The sequence below is a fragment of the Pan paniscus genome, chromosome 9, assembly GCF_029289425.2.
Source record: "Pan paniscus chromosome 9, NHGRI_mPanPan1-v2.0_pri, whole genome shotgun sequence".
NCBI classification, from domain to species: domain Eukaryota; kingdom Metazoa; phylum Chordata; class Mammalia; order Primates; family Hominidae; genus Pan; species Pan paniscus.
The window spans coordinates 110,006,089-110,012,077 of NC_073258.2; the positions used below are offsets into that span (position 1 = coordinate 110,006,089).

Below are 5,989 nucleotides of genomic sequence, written 5' to 3' on the forward strand. Positions count from 1 at the left end.
ATGTTGATTTTGTGGGAATACCAGCCTTATTTCTAATCTTAGAGGGAAAGTTTTTGGTTTTTCATGGTTTAGTATGCTATTAGTTATGGGATTTTCATATAGGGTCTTTATTCTGTTGAAGTAAATTTATTCTATGCTTTATTGAGAATTTTAAATATAAAACGGTGTTGACTATCATCAAATATTTTTTTCTGCATCTATTGACATGATCATGTGATTTTGTAATTCTTTATTATGTTAATGTGGAATATAAGATTGATTGATTTGTGTATACTGAACCAACCTTGCAGCCCAAAGAGAAATCCCACTTGGTCATGGTGTATGATTCCTTTAATGTGCTTTTACATTTGGTTTGCTAATTTTTTTTGAGGATTTTTGCATCCATGTTCATTAGGAATATGGTCCTTCAGGTTTTTTTTTTTTTTCTTATTGTGTCTTTGGCTTTGGTATCAGGGTGTTGATGGCCTCATAAAATGATTTGGAAGTATTCTTTTTATCTCAATTTTTTGGAAGAATTTGAGAAGAATTGGTATCAGATTTTCTTTAAATATTTGGAAGGAGTCACCAGTGAAGCCATGGGTTTTTCTTTGTTGGAAGGTTTATATTACTTACTCAATTTTCTTATTTGTTATTGGTCTTACAAGCTTTTTATTTTTTATTTTATTTTATTTTATTTATTTTATTTTATTTATTTTATTTATTATTTTATTTTATTTTAATTTAATTTAATTTAATTTTATTATTTTTGAGACGGAGTCTCTCTCTGTCATGCAGGCTGGAAGGTAGTGGTGCGATCTCAGCTCACTGCAAGCTCCACCTCCTGGGTTCACGCCATTCTCCTGCCTCAGCCTCCCGAGTAGCTGGGACTACAGGCGCCCGCCACAATGCCCGGCTAACTTTTGGTATTTTTAGTAGAAACGGGGTTTCACCGTGTTAGACAGGATGGTCTCGGTCTCCTGACCTCGGGATCCGCCCGCCTCGTCCTCCCAAAGTGCTGAGATTACAGGCATGAGCCACTGTGCCCGGCCAAGCTTTTTATTTCTTTTTGTTCCAGTCTTGGAAGGTTGTATGTTTCTAGGAGTCTATCCATATCTTCCAGGTTACCCAGTGTGTCAACGTAATAGTCCCTTGTGGTTAATGATTAATAATTGTTCATAATATTCCTTTATGATTTTTAAAATTTCTGTTGTATCAGTTGTAATACCTCCTTTTTCATTTCTGATTTATTTGAGGCTTCTTTCCTTTTTTCTTAGCCTAGCTAAGGATTTTGCATTTTTAAAATCTTTTCAAGGACTGACTCAATTTCTTTTATTTTTTTTTCTGTTGTCTTTCTATTCTCTATTTCATTGATTTCTGCTCTAATCTTTATTAATTTCTTTCTTTTGCTAACTTTGGGCATAGTTTGTTTTGCTTTTTCTAGTTTCTTGAGGTATAATGTTAGGTTGTTGGAGATTTTTCTTCTTTTTTAATAGCTATAAACTTTATCACTATAAACTTCCCTTTCAGTACTGCTTTTATGGTATCCCATAAGTTCTGGTATGTTGTGCTTTTGTTTTTAATTATTTCAGAAATTTTCTAATGTTTTTGTTTCCTTTTTAAACCCAATGATTGTTCAAGAATGTTTGTTTAATTGCCAAGTATTTGTGAATTTTTCTATTCATTTTGTTAGTAATTTTTAGTTTCATTCCCTTGTAGTCAGAAAAGATACTTTCTTCTTAAATTTGCTAAGACTTTTTTTTTTGTTGTTATCTAGCATGTGATTTATTCAGGAGAATATGTGTGTGTGCTTGGGAAGAATGTGTATTCTCCTGCAGTTGAGTGGAATGCCCTGTATATGTCTGTTAGTTCCATTTAAACTACAATATTTTTAAGTCTGATGTTTCTTGTTAATTTTGTGTCTGGGTGTTACATGTATTATTGCAAGTGTGGTATTGAGATCTATTATTTTATTGTTGTTTTTTTGTCTCTTTAAATCTGTCAATGTTTGCTTTATTTTATTTAGATGCTTCAATGTTGGATGCATACATATTTATACTTGCAATAACTTCCCATGGAATTGACCTTTTTATTATTAGGTGATGACATTATTTGTCTCTTGTGACAGTTTTTAACTTAAAGTCTATTTTTTTTTTCTAATATAAGTATCAGCATCTCTCATCTCTTTTGGTAACCATCTGCAAGAAATATCTTTTTTTGTTCCTTCACTTTCAGCTAATTGTGTGTCCCTAAATCTAAAGTGGGCCTCTTATAGATAGCATATATTTGGATCCTCTTTTAAAAATTCACGTGTCCTGTCTTTTGATTGGTGAGTTTAATTCATTTACATTTAAAATAGTTATTGACAGGTAAGGACTTACTATTGACATTTTGTTAATTGTTTTCTGTCTGATTTGTAGTTGTTAAATTCCACTCTTTCTCTCTTGCTAGCTTCTTTGCAATTTAATTTTTTTGTAGTGATACATTTTGATTTTTTAAAATGTTTTTTGAATTGGCTATAGTTTATTTGTGGTTACCATGAAGCTTGCATACAACTTCCTATTCTTGTAATAGTCTATTTTGAATTGATAGCAACTTCAATTGTATAGAAAAGCTGTACACTTTATTCCCCCATCAAGACTTTGTTATTGATGTCAGAATTTTATCCTTTTATATTGTGTATCGATTAATCAATTTTGTGGTTATAGTTATAATACCATGTCTTTATTTTTTATTTATTTATTTTTTTGAGATGGAGTCTTGTTCTGTCACCCAGGCTGGAATGCAGTGGCGTGATCTTGGCTCACTGCAACCACTGCCTCCGGGGTTCAAGCAATTCTCCTGTCACAGCCTCCCATGTACTTGGGAGTACAGATGTGTGCCAACACGCATGGCTAATTTTTGTATTTTTAGTAGAGACAAGGTTTCACCATATTGATCAGGCTTGTCTCGAACTCCTGACACCAGTGATCCAGCTGCCTCAGCCTCCCAAAGTACTAGGATTACAGGCATGAGCCACTGCACTCAGCTACCATTGTCTTTTAACTTTTATACTGGGGTAAAAGTGACTTATTCATCATCATTACAGTATTACAGTATTTGCTTATATATTTGCCTTTATCAGTGAGATTTATACTGTTATATTCATTCATGTTACCTTTTAGCATTCTTTTGTTTTTGAACTCTATTTACTCCCTTTGGAATTTCTTGTCAGGATGGTCTAGTGGTGACAAACTGTCAGTTTTGTTTATCTAGGAAAGTCTTTATCTTTCCTTCATTTTAAAAGGACTGTTTTGTCAGGTATAGTATTCTCAGTTGGCAGGTTTTTTGTTTTTTTTCTTTCCTTTCTGTACTTTGAATCTTGCAGGCCTGCAAGATTTCTGCTAAGAAATCTGCTGATAGACTTATGGAGATTTTCTTGCATGTGATCAGCTTTTCTCTTGCTGCTTTCAAAATTGTGTCTTTGCCTTTGCCTTTTGAAAATTTAATTTTAACATTTCTCAGTGCAGACCTCTTTAGGTGTCACCTATTTGAGATCCTTTTGGTTCCATGAATTTAGATATCCAGTTCCCTCCTGAGATTTTGGAAGTTTTACCCATTCCTTCTTTCTTCTATCTCTTTGTCCTCCTCCTCCTCCTCCTCTTACTCCTTCTCCTCTTCTCCTTACTCTTTCTCTTGTTATTCTTATTCATATTCTTTTCTCTCACACTCAGATCTCCAAGGTTGGCTGGCTTCCCCAAGTCTGCAGTGTTACCAATATATCATTATACATGCATTGTTTCTTTAAATAAGCTTTCTACCCGTTTCTCTCCCTTCTCTTCCCAGAGCTTCCCTTAAAGCATATATTATTTTGCTAAGTGGTGGCTAATAACTACTATAAGGTTTTCTTCATTCTTAAAAAGAATTTTTTTGGTTCCTTGAAATGGGTAATTACTTGTCTTTGAGCTAGCTGACTCCTTCTTTGACTGATCATGTCTAATGTAGAAGCTCTCTATTAAGTTTTTCAGCTGAGCCATTGTGTTCTTCAGCTCTAGAATTTCTGTTGGGTTTTTTTTTTATGGCTTGTATCTCTGCTGATCATCTCTTTTTTCCCCAATGTATTGTTACCTGTGTTTGTTTAGTTGTTTATAATTGTTCTCTTTTAGCTCATGGAGCACTCTTGAGATAATTACTTTGAATAATTTGTCAGACAATTCATGGATCTCTATTTGTTTAAAGTTCGTAACTGGAGCTTCATTTTGATCCTTTGGTAGTATCTTATTTCCCTGATTCTTTGTAAATCTTGTAGCCTTGCTTTGGTATCTGTGCATTTGAAGAAGTAGTCACTTCTTTTAGTTTTACACATTGGCTTCATTAAACAAAGCACTTTGTTGGTCAGTCCAGCCAGCATTTCTGAGTGGACTGGCTACAATGGTCTCTGAGTAGGCATTTCTGCTAGAGTCTGTGGATGGGTGGACCATTGTCAGGGTACATAGGTGGATTGGCTTGGTGCCAGGGTCCATAGAAGTAGACCTGGTACTTGAGTTGGCAGAGGCATGCCTGATGCCAGAGGCCTGTGGGTTAGGCTTGTTGCCAGGGTCTGTGATGAAGAACCTAATGCCAGGTTCCATGGAGGTATCAGAAACTCACTTGTTTCTTCCTTTTCCTCATGAGAAAACTCACAGGCCAATAGGATTACTATCAGCACTGCACTGTACATTCTTAAGGGAGGAGTGACATGGGTAAAGTGAAACATTTTTTTTTACCCCCTTTAATATGTCTTTTCTCATTTACATGCTCTACATGAGTGCTATAACCTCTTTCTTAGATTATGGAGCTCGTGTAAAGGTATTTTTGTTAGTGGATGGTTGTTAAATTGGTGTTTTTGTGGGGAGCTGAGAACTTGAGCCTCTTATTACACTATCTAGTGGATGCCACCAATTCAACACTTTTAAGGTGACGTATATACGTAAATAATATATATAAGCATTGTTTTCAGTAGAAGTGTTAATATCCGTAACTTAACTTGGTATTACTAGAACAAAATGCATTTAAAATGTGCTTTTAATGTTTTAAGTAACATTTTTGTTGTTTTGTAGCAGGAAATTTTATTTTTAAACTCTCTTCTGTATTGCCAAAACAGAAAGTATCCACTTTTTAAAAACTCTTTTACTGAGTAGAGAGCTCTACAAATATTTTCTACAAATACTATTGTTTAAAAGCACAAGTGACCACCTTGGGACAATCTTAAGAGCTGTATCTGATTGTCAATTCACTCTTTAGTGTTTTTTTTAGCAAAATATATGGGGACCTTAAAATTTCCTTTCATGTTTTTGACCCTTAGGCCACACTGGGTTACATACTTCTGGATAATATGATTGAGGTCATTTTTGTACTACATAAAATATATTTGCCAAGTGTAACGCATAAAAGGGATTAGAATGAAAATGAGCCCAGTTAGACATGGTTTCAAGTGAATATTGATAGGAAGGCAGCCAAGGAACTTTCTCAGTTATAGGCTGAGCCTGTCCTTTCGTGGCATTTTATCTGTGCTTTGCTTTTGCTCAGCCGTGGGGTTACAGGCAGTCTGTTCTTGACTTAGGTCTGTGGCACTTGGAATACAATGATTCTGGCTTATTTTAGGGTTTTAAACTTTCTGCCCAGTGTTCACATTTTATATTTACACTTTTATGTGTCTATTAAGTAATTATAAATATTTGCTTTGTTTTGAAGGATGATGCTCTTTGAAGTGAAGTTGACCTATGGATACTATTTTTAATGAAGAAATAAATTTATACCGAGTAGTAATTCCAGTATTACACATACAAAGATACTACTTAGGTTTGTTTCTGAAGTCTCTCTTGATAAAATCTCTTATTTTGATTCTGCCTCTTGACCAAAAGCATAAAACAATTTTCAATTACTTGAGCCTAATTTTTGTGTTTGTTTCTATCCACTTACTTTCCAGGGACAAGAGAATGTTTTTGTGAGTAGACACACTTAAATTTGAAAACACTTTAAAATCAGACAATAT

At 34.3% G+C, this 5,989-nt stretch overlaps 1 non-coding gene across 1 annotated transcript; it reads right to left on the reverse strand.

The window, feature by feature from the left end:
- Positions 1 to 3,678: 3,678 nt before the first annotated feature.
- On the reverse strand, positions 3,679 to 3,749 carry LOC112441274 (small nucleolar RNA SNORD55/SNORD39). Its single transcript, XR_003029211.1, has one exon. It is a non-coding gene; the product is annotated as a small nucleolar RNA SNORD55/SNORD39 (small nucleolar RNA).
- Between the last annotated feature and the right edge of the window lie 2,240 nt (positions 3,750 to 5,989).